Below are 13,970 nucleotides of genomic sequence, written 5' to 3'. Positions count from 1 at the left end.
GACGCCAGTTTCTAATTCAGCACATCTGGGGTGGGGCCGGGGAGCATGCATGTCTAATAAGTTCCCCAGCAAAGCTGCCCCTGCTGCCCCCAGGGACCTGCCGTGTGAGAACAACAACAGAAACCCATACGGGCCATCAGGAACACTTTAGAATGCCCCTGCCCTGTCAGGGATTGTGGTTACCACACGGGACAAGTGGTTTCGATGCCCGCGAGCCTGCTAGAGAGCTTTCTTCTAGAACCACTCTCCTAACCCAGAGCAGTTCCACTTAGAGGTCCCTAGGAATTTCTGGGTGAGTTTGCATGGAGAGTGGTTTTGCTTCTACTCCACGATTGCCATCGGTGCTAATTACGAAACATCATCCCCTTATCGATTCGGGTGTCACTGCCTAATAAGAGCTGGGCTGCCGTGAGCTTGCTTGAGAAGTCTGATTCTCTGCACCCACGTGTGCATGGGCGCACACAGGCGCACTGCGTAGGACGGCGCACGCCCTTACACCTGAAGAACTGGACGTGTGCACGGGTTCTGGCAGCTCAGTCATTCCAGGCACAGGAACTCCGCATGCAGAAGCGGAGGAGGGAAGGTCTGGGCTCGGCCACGGGTTGGTGAGGCCATTCCTCTCTCTGGTGGGTGGCTGCTAACTCACAATCCTGAGAGTGAGAGAAACTACTCACGTTTTATTTTTCCCCCCAGGAAATCGATCTAGTTTGCAGACTCCACTGAGCCGGGGCCGCACTTCACCAGAGAGCATCCGAGGGTGCTCACTGCGGGGTTTTCTAGAGCAGAACCCTCCAGAGAACTTTCTGCAGAGGTGGCAGTGAGCTACAGCTACACTCTGCAGCGTGATGGTGGCTGGCCATACGTGCCCGCTTAACTCTTGCAGTGTGGCTAGTGAAACTGAGAAACTGCATTTTTAATTTGACTTCACTTAAGATGTTTAAATTAATTTTAATTAAAATTTAATTTTAATTTAAGTTTTTAATTTGAACTTGAATTTTTAAATTTCAGTAGGCACACGTGGCCACGTGTGGTGGCAGCTCTGAAGAGGCCCTTGGAGGTCAGGGCTGCGGGTCCTCCACTCTGCGGTGGGATGCCCCCAAGGTTCTTCCCGTCGGCCATTCGTTGGTGTTGTTGAACAGTCACCAGGGGCCCAGTTCTGAATTGGATGCTGGTGGGAGTAAGCGATGAAGGGCCCGGTCCCCACCCTCCAGGAGCTCACAGCCTAGAGACAGGGCTAAACAGGCACCTGGAATGCCCAGGTGAGCTCGGTGACCGAGGGGCCAGGATTCTGTGTCAGCACCTCAGAGGCCACTGCCCTGTCTGTGGCTCAGAGTTGGCTTCTCAGGAGGCATTGAACTGAGCTGGCATTGGTAATGGAGGTTGGGGGAGGGCCAGGTGGAGGAGGTGGTACCCTGCCGTTGCCATGGTAACACCGAGTCCCTGGAACTCACAGCCTGCCCCTGAACTGCTATTTCATTAAGCCACAAAACCATGGCAGGGAATTGCCATCCAATTAATTTATTTTTATACCTCTTTTCATCTTAAAAGGAGTTGAGGAGGAGTGTAAGAATGGACACAGAGCACTGTAGGACAGCAATAGTACCATGAACCCAGGGGGCTTCTGGGATTGAGGCAACGGATGCATTTATGCAGAGAGAGGATGGAGGAGTCCCTGCCTCCTATAACATCCGGGACCCAGGGCACTGGAAATCACAGCAACAGGCTCCCGGGCAGGTCTTTCCTGGGTAGTGCCTGGTCAACAACTGTCCAAAAATAGAGGCAATGTGAGGAAGACGGCACCCGGAGCCTCCCAGTCCTGCAAACACAGGACAGCATGTCACCAAGCCCTGTGACCTAGTACACATTACAGGTTGAATTTTGACTTGGCCCCCTCTCCCCTCACCCTCAAAAATAAACATGTGTTGAAATCCTAATCCTTGGGGCCTCAAACTGTGATCTTCCTTGGAAACAGGGTCTGGGCAGATATGATCAAGTTAAAACGAGGTCATTAGGGTGGTCCCTAATCTGATGTGACCAGTGTTCTTTTAAAGGGGGGTGGGCCGGGATGCAGCTCAGTGGTTAGAGCTTGCCCAGCATGCATGAGGCCCTGGGTTCCATCCCCAGCACCACAAAATAGTAACAATAGTAATAATAAAATAAATGGGAAAATCTAGACACAGAGATAGACACACACAAGAAGGAAGGAAGGGCGTGAAGATGGAGGATCACAAAGGAGCACTCCAGCCTGCCAATAAACAATAAGGACCCAGGAAAAACAAGGAAGGTTCCAGAGACAGCATGGCCTTACCCAGACTTTGAGTGTTTGACTTCTAGCCTGCAGTCCTGGGGGGACCAAAAAAAACTCAGTTGTTCTAAGCCACCTTGTTTGTGGTACTTGGTTAGAGTCGCCCTAGGAGACGAAGGTTCAAAGGAAAATTCCTTAGACTGACTAAATTGAAGAGATTATTTCAGCAATTATTAAAAAAAAAAAAAAAAAAGAACAAAGTGAAACAAAATAATTCTTGAATCAGCTGGCCCTGAGCACCAGACAGGTTCTGAGAACTCCCCAGCAGTGTGACCAGACGGCGCTGACGAGAAACAGTGAGATGCAGGGACAAGTTAATGGGTGACAGCTCGACTGGAGTTTCCTGCAGTTCACTAAAGCTCAGCGACTGTGATTCACCTCCATGTTGGTTTGGACGTTGGGTCCAGTGCAGGAACCAAGCCCCCCAATGGCCTCTCGCAGCACACTGCTGGGACAGCTGATGGACAGGGTGTTGCTTGGAAGGGTGCAGGACTGAGCCTAGAAGGCGTGGCCAAGGTCCACAGGAGACTGTGGACCAGAGAGAGCAGCGCCCAGGTGAGAGGGGCCAGCCGCCATGATGACTCCTAACTCTGGAAGCCTCCGCCATGAACTGACGGCACCACAGGGAAAGACAGCAGCTCCCGCAGGATCTGGGGAAGACCTCGGTGTCCTCAGCAGCCCCGCTGTTTCTGGTTGTTGGTTTGGTTTTGGTTTCGGGTTTTTTTTTCTTTCTTTCTTATTTTAGTTCCTGGTGTCTTTGACTAAACCATTTTCCACATAATCTCTAACACTTCAAATCTTAAAATACCACTGACTGGTTATAACTAAAGTGTACCTTTCATCCCATGTCAGAGTGACAGACAATGTTACTTGTCACACCTGACAAAAAAAAAAAAAGCTATACAAAACAAACATTAAACATTTTAAAGGGAAGGTGGACTTCAAAGCCAACTAGTCCACTTGCCTCAGTACGTAGCAAAGCTCCAGCATCCAGTGTGCTATTTTTTGCTTCTAAGATTTGGTTTAATAACAGCATTCCAAAGTGTGTTGACCTTTGATTGTTTGAATACCTTTCTGTCCTTCAGTTTCCTTATCCATAAAGTAGTGATGCCTCATGGGTTTGTTAGTCAACTTTCTACTACTATAACAAATGCCTGAGATAATTGACTTATAAAGAAAAAAGGTTTGTTTGGGCTCCCAGTTTTGGAGGTTCCAGTTCATGATTGGTTGACCCCCAGCTTCAGGCTAGGGGGAGGCAGCACATCATGGCAGACCAAAATTGCTCTCTTCAGGTCCAGGACACCAAAGAGAGGAAGAGCAAGGGACCAGAGTCCCACGATTTCCTTCACAGTCACATCCCCAGTGACTCTAAGACCTCCCACTGGGCCACACTTCCCAACGCTCCACCACCTCCCAACAAAGCCACTCTGAGGAGCAAGTCCCTACCACATGGACCTGCAGGGGACACTTAGACCCAGATTACATCAGGGCTATCAAGGACTTGCGTCAACTGAAACCATGCTTGGTGCTCCAGGGTCTTAGGTTAAGGCTCTCCCAATCCCAGGCCTGGCCCCAAAAAACTGGCAATTGGATTTGGGGTACTGGCAAAACAGGCCACACTGGGCTTCCCTTTCCTCCTCCACCCTGCCCCACAATCTCTACCTTGACCTGGGAGAAAGTCTTTTCTAGAAGGTTAAAAAAGACAGAAACCAAGAAAGCGACTACACGCTCAAGCTGCCCTCCAAGGTCACTAGAGTGAGGGGAGGACAGAGATCCACGTGGCTGCAGGGCCAGGTGGGGCGTGGCCGCCAGAGGGAGAGAGCAGGAGAGTAGGGGACGATTGGGGGCTAGAAAGCCAAGGACTTGGTGACAACTGGCAGTCAGAGCGGGAACAATGAACGGGAGGGGCCTCCAGTGAGCAAGCAGGGGGTGATGTCCTCCGCGGAGGAGGAGCAGGCTTGAGGAGAGGAAGGTGGGGCAGCCCTGTCCCACGGGGCAGCGCAGCCTAAGCAAATTCCATGCCAGAGCTGCAGGCTGTGTGGACCTCCAAGGTCACCTGGTTCCGCTGGCGCGGCATCTCCTCCAAGTTCCTACCTCGGTCGCACCGCCGCAGCCGAGCCTCCTCCGCCACCGGGCTACTGCTCCCGGACAGCGGGTCCCACTTCAAAGAGCCTAAATGTTAAAACATTCCTCCTAAGACCACGAAACTCCACTACTAGAAATTCCAAACTAAGAAATAAGTCAAAACATGGGCAAGACATGTACACGAAGGTGCAGACACGTAAAACTACTTAGAGGAGTGACCACTGGTTTGGTAAAGGCTGCGATGGAAATCACATATTTTCCTGGGCGTGGCGGCACACACCTGTAATCCCAGCAACCCAGGAGGAAGAGGCCAGTTCAGGCCCAGTCTCAGAAACTTGAAGAAGCCCTAGTGACCGTGAGACTCTGTCTCAAAATTTAAAAAAAAAAAATTACTTTTTTTCCAAATCATTTTTCCACTTCACCCAGTAGGACCACATACACATGCACGCAGACATGCAGACATATACACTGAATGAATGCATGCAGATCTGCTACAATCTCTGTGGATTGTGCCAAGGTCAACTTCCCAGTTTTGCTAATGTACTAGTTATGCAAGATGTTATCACTGCTATGCATTTGTGTAACTACCTCCACAATCAAGACATCACCATGCAGACTCTCCCCCACTTCCTCACTTCCATTCCCCCATCTGGCAACCACAGATCTGTTCTCCACAGCTATAATTCTGTCACTCCAAGAAAGCCGTATAAACAGAATTGTTTAGTGTGTGACTTTTTGAGGTTTTTTTTTTTCACTCAACATAGCGCCTTTGAGGTCCATTCAAGTTGTTGGATATATCAGTAGTTCCTTCCTTTTTATTGCTGTATAGTATTCTATGATAGGGATATACATTCATAGTTTCACGTTCCACATTTTCAGTTACCCATGGTCAACCATGCACTGGAATATTAAATGGAACATTCCAGAAACAAACTATTCATAAGTTTTAAAGTGTAAGCCATTCTGAGGAGCATGATGAAATCTCACACCCTGTCATCTATCCTGCCTGAGACATGAATCCTCCCTCTGCCCAGTGTATCCACTGTGTATGTACTATCCACCCATTAATCACTTAGCAGCTGTCTCTGCTATCAGATATATAAGATCTGGTACTATCATGCCTTCAGGCATCCCCTGGGAATCTCCAACGTGTCCCCTGAGGGAAAGGGGGAATTACCATACCACAATTTGTTTAACCAGTTACCTGTTGAGGGACATCTGGGTTGATTCTAGTTTTGAGCTATTGTGAAAAAAGTTGCTATGCACAGGTTCCTGTGTAAACATAGTTTTATTTCTGTAGAACAAATGCCCAGGAGTGCAATTGCTAGGTGGCATGGAAATTGCATGCTTAGTTCTCAAGGAAACTACCGACCTGTTTTCCATTTCTCAGGCCACCAGCAGTTGTGATTGACAGGTTTTCTGAGTCTTCACCAGCATTTGGTCTTGTCACCGTCTTCACTTTAGCCTTTCCAGTAGGTGGCTGGAGCTCTCACTGTGGTCTGATTGGCACTGCCACCATGGCTAGCAATATTGACCACCTTTTCACACGGTTTTCCTCTTTCTGTAGCTGACATTTGTTTGTCTATTTACTGAAATTTCTCTTCGTGACTTTTGTCCATATTCTAATTGTTGGGTTGTTTGTTTTCGCTGGTGAGCTTTAAGAGCTCTTTATGTTTTCTGTATACAAGAATTTGGGCTTTCTTAATAAAGGGCCACGTTAGTGGTAGGCTTCAGGTAGATGCTCTTTATCAATGTTAGGAATCTCCCCCGTGCTCCTAGATTGCAGCTTTCAGCAAGAATAGCTATTGGATTTTGTCTAATGCCCTTTCTCCATTAACGGACCTCATCATATGACTTTTCTACTTGGACGCGTTACATGGTACATTTCGTTTATTGACTTATGAAGTCTGAATGAGGCTTGTGTATCTGGAATATATCCCATTTGGTCACATTGTATAATTCCTTTTATTTATTGCTAGACTTGATTTGCTAACATTTTACAAGGGATTCTTCGAAGTTCTTGAGAGATGCTGTTTGTAGCTTTCTTTTGTAGCTTTCTTTCTGCGTTGTCTTTGTCTTTGATATTATGGTAAAATTGATTTTGTAAAATAAGTTGAAAGTGTTCCCTCCTCAGCTGGGTGCAGTGGCCCACACCTTTAGTGCCATCAAGATGGGAGGATGGGGCAGGAGTATCACAAATTCGAGTCTCAGCAACTTCATTAGCCCCTGACTCAAAATAAAAAATGGAAAGGGCTGGGGATGTGACTCAGTCATAAAGTGCCCCTGGTTCAATCCCCAGTAACCACTCCCCCCAAAAAAGAAAATATCATCTCCTATTTTCTCAAAGACGTTGTATAAAATGGATACTGATGCTTTTTTAAATGTTTGATAGAATTCTCCTGTGAAACTACCTGCACCTACAGATTTTCTTGGAAGGCACTTAAAATTATGAGTTCGAGTTCTTCGGTGGTCATAGGCCTGTGCAGGCTATCTATTACATCTTGATTAACTTTCAGAAATTCACATTTTCCAAGGAAATTTCCATTCCTTCTAAGTTGTTGAGTTTGGAAGCACTAAGCATTTCTAGCATACCCTTACTATGCTTTCAATGACTTCAGAATACACAGTGACATTCCCTGTGTCCTCTCTGATAATCCTGATCTGTGTATTCTATCTTTGTCCATCCTTGGTTGGGGAATTATCGATTTCATTGATTTTTGTTTTTTTAAATCAACTTTTGTGTTTCACTGATTTTCGGTTTTCGGTTTCACCGATTTCCTTGTTGTTGGTGACAGGTCATTCGCACACCGTAGGACTGATTCAGCCTCGTGAAGTGTGCAGCTCACTAGTGTTTGGTATATTCACTTGGTGAGCACACACCACCACCCTCCAGAACATTTTCATCCCCTCTGGAAAAAGAAAAGAACCCTCCCGTTGGCAAATCCTCTCCATCCACCTTTCCTCCGGCCCCCGGAACAACGAATCTATCTTCGTCTCTATGGATCTGCGTACGCTGGACATTGCATGGAACTAGAATTGCATGATGCATGCTGAATTCATTGCCCTGAGGGTGGTATTTTCACTGTGGTAACACAGTCCATAGCTTGAATCCATTCTCCACTCCCTTTGCTAGCTGAATAACATCCCACCATAGGTCGCTCTAGTTTGGATCATGCATTAAAGGCTTGCTCCCCAGCCCGGGTGATATTGGGGATCCTGGAAACTTGAAGAGGTGGGGCCTCTCCTGCCATTGGCCCTCAAAGGGGACTGTGGGAGCTTGCCCTCCCTCTGTCTTGTCCTGACCAGGAGGTGAAAGGTTTTCTTCCTCATGCTCTGCCACCATGATGGCTCCCCACAAGGCCAGTGACAAGCCAGGTCACGTGAAGACAGCCTTGCAGGCAGCTGCCTCCCGGGCCACGTGTTCCTGTTCTGTGAATGAGGCTTGGAAGGAGCTCTGTCGCTCCTCCCTCTGGTGAACCGCCCAGTGGCTGCCAGGCTGGTGGTTTTCACCCTGACTATGGGCAGTTAGTTTTCAAGACTACCATAGAACTGGGGTGGGAGAGAGGAAAACGGGGCAGTTAAAAATGCCAGAAAAAGTCGAGCGTGGTGGCCACGCCTGTAATCCCAGCGGCTCAAGGCTGAGGCAGGAGGATGGTAAGTTCTAAGCCAGCCTTAGCAACTCAGCGAGGCCCTAAGCAACTCAGCGAGGCCCTGTCTCTAACTAAAATACAAAAAGGGCTGGGGATGTGGCTCAGTGGTTGAGTGCCCCTGGGTTCAATCCCCGGTACCAAAACAAAAATTGCTTTTTAAAATTCAAATTTAATCCTTTTTATTGAATAAATGCTCCTGAATGCTCCTGAATCACCGAAAGCCTTTGGTTAATTTCCAGAGTTCTGAAAGATGATGATTCTGACAAGTTCACCCTCTTCTCGTGGCTTTTACAGAAGAGAAGCATTTTGCAGATGCCCATGTACCATCGCCACTGAGGTGGCCTCACTGATTTCTGGTCTTGTTATTTCTTGCTATTTCAGATGCATTACAAAGACACTGATATGCTGGATTTTGCTTTCATTCAGTCACATGCATTTTGAGAGTTCCCCTTTAACCCATAGATAATTTAGAATTCTGTTGTTCTATATTCAAGTGCTTAAGGAATTTTCTTGACTTTCTATTACCGATTCCCATCTTGGTTCCATTATCTTCCAGGAACTTACTTTGTATCTCAGTATCTGGAGATATATGTTATGTCTCAGGATATGAATGATCTGTCTCTGTGAATGTTTTATAGGCATTTGAAAAAAAATATGGAGTTTGCTGCTGTTGAGTCTAGTGTCTGTTAAATGTGAGTTAGATCTTGCTGCATGGCGTGCTGTTCAGATATCCTGTATCTTTGCAAACATTCTGTCTAGTCATTCTATCAGTTGCTGAGAGTGGAACATTGACATCCTCAGTATTTGTGAATCTGGGGATGGGATCTAAATATTAGTGGATCTAAAATATTTGTCTGTGCACACATGTACACATGCATACCTCCATATACATCTAACTTATCACAATCTGTTAATAGTATTTTTATCCCTTTAAAGTATAGAACGCTTATTTCTTTCCACCTATCCACTTAAAAATATAATTATTTGATATTCCCTGTATATACGTTGTTATGATTTTTGCTCCAATAACTAAATATTATTTAAGAAATTCACAAGCCAGGTATGGTAGGTACACCTGTAATCCCAGCTACTTGGGAGGCCCAGGTGGGAGGATCAAGGACAGCCTCCTGCAACTTAGTGAGACCCTGTCTCAAAATAAAAAATTAAAAAGGGGTTGGTGATGTAGCTCAGAGGATGTAGTGTAGGATCACTTGCCTAGCATATGCAGGGCCCCAGTTCCACCCCAGGACAGCAAAAAAAAAAAAAAAAAAAAAAAAAAAAAATTAAATTTTAAATTTACCTGTTACCCCGCAACAGCATTTGGTTTTATTTGTTTTTTGTTTACCCATTTCATCATTCTTCCTTCCTTCCTGAAATTCCAAGCCTTCTTTCTTTTGTCCTTCAGCCACTTTCGAGGCTAGATCTTCATTTTTCTCTGAGAGTGCCTTTATTACCCCTGCGTTTTTGAAGGATACTTTTGCCACATGTAGAATTCGGGGTTCTTCTTTCAGAACTTCCTGCGTACCCCTTTCTTTTGACCTCCTTGGTTCTTCGTGGAAACTTTCCTGTCATTCAAATTGCTTTTCTCATAAAAGTGAAGAAGTGTTGTTTCACTCTAGACATTTCTGGATTGTTCTCTTTAGTCACCAGAAGTCCGACTGTGTGTGTTGGTGTGGATTTCCTTGGGTTTTTCCTGTTTGGGATTCTTTAAGTTTCTTGAATGTGTTGTTTTATGTTTCCGTTCTTGTTTTATTTGTTTGTTTTTGTCAAAAGGTGTCATTATCACCTCCAGTGTTTCTGTATCTCCATTCTTGTTCCCCTCCTTCTAGGATTTCCATAATAAGAATGTTAGAATTCATTTTTCATTATAGTCCCTGAATCTCTAATCTTTTCCTTTCAGTTTATTCTTACTGTGTTGTTCAGATTGGATAATTTGTCATTCTATCTTCGATCTTGTTGATTCATTCCTGTTTTTTTTTTTTTTTTTGGAGGCAAGAGTCCATTTAATGACTCATTTAAATGACATTTAAAATTTGGGGACTCATTATACTTTCCATTCTATTATTTAATTTTCCATTGGCTCTTTTTTATATCATCTGTTTTCCTGAGATTGTCCACTTTTTCACATTAAACATGTTTGTAATTGCTTGTTACAGAGTTTTTGTGACGGCTGCTCCAACATCCTTGTCAGATAATTTCAACATCGAGTTGATTCAGGGTTGGCGTTTGTGGATGATCTCTCTTACTCAATTCATAATTTTTCTTGATTGCTGGTATGATGAATGATTTTCAGTGGTATCCTGGACAATTTTGGTTATTATGTTGTAAGACTGAATCCTACTTAATCTTTACTTTTTCTTTTAGCAGATAGCTATTCATTTTAAGTGAGGAAAACGGGCCAAGCTGGGGTTGGGTGCCCCCTGCCCCGGGCCCTGCGGACACCATCCTGACTGTGGCTGAGCGGTGACTCACGCTGCCTGCGTGTGCAGGAGCGGGTGCAAGTTCAGCAGCTCCGTCAGCACCAGCTCACGCTGCTTCCCTGTCTGCAGCTTCCTGAAGTGAAGCTGGGCCCGGCTGGTGGAGGGTCGAGGGACACAGATGGCTGACTGGCCCTGCCTCACACTGTCTCCTTCACCTTCCTTGATGGCAGGTGGGGCGGGCGCTCAGTGAACCACAGGGCCGCACCGAGGGCACCGAAGTCGGATGACTGGAGTACTGCCTTGCTTCTGCTGGGATTCGGGTGGAAGACGAATCCCCTGCTTGGCCTTGCCAACACCGCTGGGTGTGTAAATAGAACTCCACTCCTCCTTTCTTGAAGCTGGCAAGAGAAAGAGATTAGTTCCACACTGGGTCTGGTGGGAACCTTAGATGGGTGTATTCTTCCATTGGGGTTTTGCTGGAGTAGAACAGATATTTTGTCAGCTCATCCTCTTTTCCTGGTCCTTAGTGCAGGGGGAATTGGCTTTTCTTAACTCTTTGCTGTTCCCTTTGCTCTGTTTGTTGGTGGTTCCAGTTTGCAGGCTTCACCGCCTCTCCACTCAGCAGATATGGGGGGCAAAAAGGAGACCCAGGGAACTCACCGCCATGTTGTATCTCAGTCCCGAAGTCCTCCGTCAATCTGCCTGGTGCACAGTCTGCCTGTGCTCGCTAGTTGTGCTTTGGTCGTGAGGGAGACTTTAGTGGGACACAGCTATTCCATCTTGGCTAGTACCAAGAACACTGAAAGTACTTTTTGTGGCCATCTATAATGGTGTGGGGAATGCATAATGTTAAGTAAAATAGCAAGATAAAATTTGCATACATCACATAATCTTGAACATGTGGTGCATTTCAGAACAGCATGGGAAAATACCACACTGTCAACAATGTTTATGACTGGGTTTGAGTTTTCATGTTAATACCTTTCTTGCATGTTCCAATTTTTTTGCAGGGTAAAAAAATAACTTATAATACAAGGACATGTTTACCTGAAACCCTTCATATACTAAGGTATGATCTCCCTCTTATTTTTTCTTCTGAGTCCTAGTTTTTCCCCCTAGAAATACACAGAATAAAGAAAACCTTTTCCCCCCTGAGACCTCATAAAACATTCAAAGAAATCTCAATTAGTTTAGAGTCAATATATAGGAGCTTCTCCCAGATTTCCTCTGACAGCTTAGCCCTCAGTTTCTTCTAACCAATATTCTATATTTCTAGTTCCAATGGCATTTTTCTTGAAGTTAAAGTGAAAGGAAACTAGGGATTGCATCATGGCTTTTGTCCATACCAAGTTAGTCGGCTATTCTGTGCTCACCTCTGCTGGGTCACTCGCATCCTGGGCTGCCATGGTAGGTTTTGTTTCCATCCCCAAGCCGAATAAGTCTCCTGAGCTCCCCTCCCAGTCTCGGGAGCCCTCAGCTTGGTCCAGTGTCTGGCCGGGAGCAGGCGCTCTATGAATCTCCAGCTGGACGGACGAGTGGATGAACGGATGTTAGGAAGAGTAAGCCGTATTGGATACACAGGTGAATTAGTTAACGAAGATCCTCAACCCCTGCTGCTCTGCCTGTTTCCCAATCCGATCACTTTCTCACTCCAAGCCACAGCATTTCCCAGAAGCCCCTGTGTGCACACAGCGGTGGTCTCACTGAGGTTTAGCTCATAAATCCCGAATACCCTTTGGTATGTCATTTTTATGAGCCCTGCTTTTACTCTTTTGTCCATTTTTATAATAGATAGCAGGTAAAGAGATTTTAGGAATAGATTTTTTTAATAATTTGGTTGGATCATGCTAAGTGAAATAAGCCAAGCCCAAAAAACCAAAGGCCGAATGTTTTCTCTGATAAGTGGATGATGATACATAATGAGGGTGGTGGGGGAAGTAAGAGAAGAATGGAGGAACTTTGGATGGTGTAGAGGAAAATGGGGCAGGAGGGAAGGGGGAAGGAAAGATAGTAGACTGAGACTGACCTCATTACCCTATGTACACATATGATTACACAAATGGTGTGAATCTACATTTTGTACAACCACAGAAATGAAAAGTTGTACTCCATCTGTGTACAATGAATCAAAATGCAGTCTGTAAAAATTAATAATAATAATAATAATAATAATAATAATAATAATAATAATTTGGTTGGACGACTTTAGTCATTTCTCTAGAACTGGGTGATCTGATCAAATCATTCATTTTTCCTAACCAACAAGGCAGCTCTTACTACCTGAGGCATCTATTTCTGCACCAAGTGGCCACAGAGTCAGTGAAGGTCAAAGAGACTGGAATCATTGACAGACCAGCAAAAAACTTTAGCAATGTCCAGGGGAGTGGACATATCATCATGGAGAGAGTGACGTTCCTGAAGGGACCAAGCTTAGACTTTCAATATTATCTCCAAATAAGGTTCTCTACACAGGCACAGAGGTACCCCAAATAGCCTCACGATATCATATTACGTTTTCTTGTTTCAAAAGCATTCATGCATTCAGTTGAAACCATTTAAAAATAACACAATTTTCATAACCCTGTTTTGGAATTTCACCTTTTTAAAAAATTGTTCTGTTTAGTTATACATGACAGCAGAATGCATTTGGATTCATTGTACAATCCCCCAAAGTGGAAGTGCCTGATGGCCTTTCTTGATCTGTAGGAAGTGGTGAGAATTAGAACCAATGACCCCTGAGATGCTGATCCCCGCAACCTAGAAGAATATGCCCCCTATGCCAGAGTACGGGCTCCTGGAACAGAAAGCATCAGAGTAGCCCTGGTGGGGGTGGGGAAGGCCAGGGGGACAAGTACACAGAGAAGGTGTAACTAAACCGCACTGGCTTCTTGGACCCCACATCTGCCTCCGGGGGCACCCAGTACCCAGAACAGCGGTGTCTTTGCGGACTCCCCTCAGGTGACTTCCTGTAAGGGTCTAGAGTTTTCGTCATTTCGTCATTTCGTGTGAACGCTGACATGAGAGGCTTTCCTCTCCTCACGCATTTTTCATTGTCCAGAGCAAACCTCACAAAACAGTGTCTCTCAAAACTTCCAAGCTGTCTTTGCCTCTGAATGCCATGGTATCTGCATAAAAAAAGAGGAAAACAGATTTTTTCCTGGAAGATGCAGACTGTAGAATAGCATTGTTCTTTTCTCATTTTTATAGTCTTCTGTTTGGATTTTTATTGAAATTAACCTGTTGAGAGAAGGTGACTGAGCTTGGGTAACTTCACCTAAATCTACAGGATAATGGTCCCAGTGTTTGGGAAGCAACATACAAGTGCTTTTGCATTCATGGTCTTTGTTCATAAGAGTCAATAAAATTTTCAAATTTTTTCCAATACATTTGCAATTCGGGACACCCATTTTCAGTCTTTCTTACTCTAAACTGCCTCACAAAAATTAAATTGAAATGCATTTACTATGATTCACATTATTTGCTCAACTTAATTTATTGAGAGCCAGGCAG

General features: G+C 45.2%; 1 long non-coding RNA gene across 1 annotated transcript; it reads right to left on the bottom strand.

Annotated features, from left to right (window-relative positions):
- Positions 1–11,186: 11,186 nt before the first annotated feature.
- On the bottom strand, positions 11,187–13,579 carry LOC124963334 (uncharacterized). The gene is made up of 3 exons (XR_007104711.1): positions 13,385–13,579; positions 11,834–11,983; positions 11,187–11,282 (listed from the first exon to the last, which is right to left on the bottom strand). It is a non-coding gene; the product is annotated as an uncharacterized LOC124963334 (long non-coding RNA).
- Between the last annotated feature and the right edge of the window lie 391 nt (positions 13,580–13,970).

The sequence above is a fragment of the Sciurus carolinensis genome, chromosome 13 (genome assembly GCF_902686445.1).
Source record: "Sciurus carolinensis chromosome 13, mSciCar1.2, whole genome shotgun sequence".
NCBI classification, from domain to species: domain Eukaryota; kingdom Metazoa; phylum Chordata; class Mammalia; order Rodentia; family Sciuridae; genus Sciurus; species Sciurus carolinensis.
The sequence above is the reverse complement of the archived record's forward strand: the minus strand, read 5'-3'. Positions and strand labels throughout refer to the sequence as shown.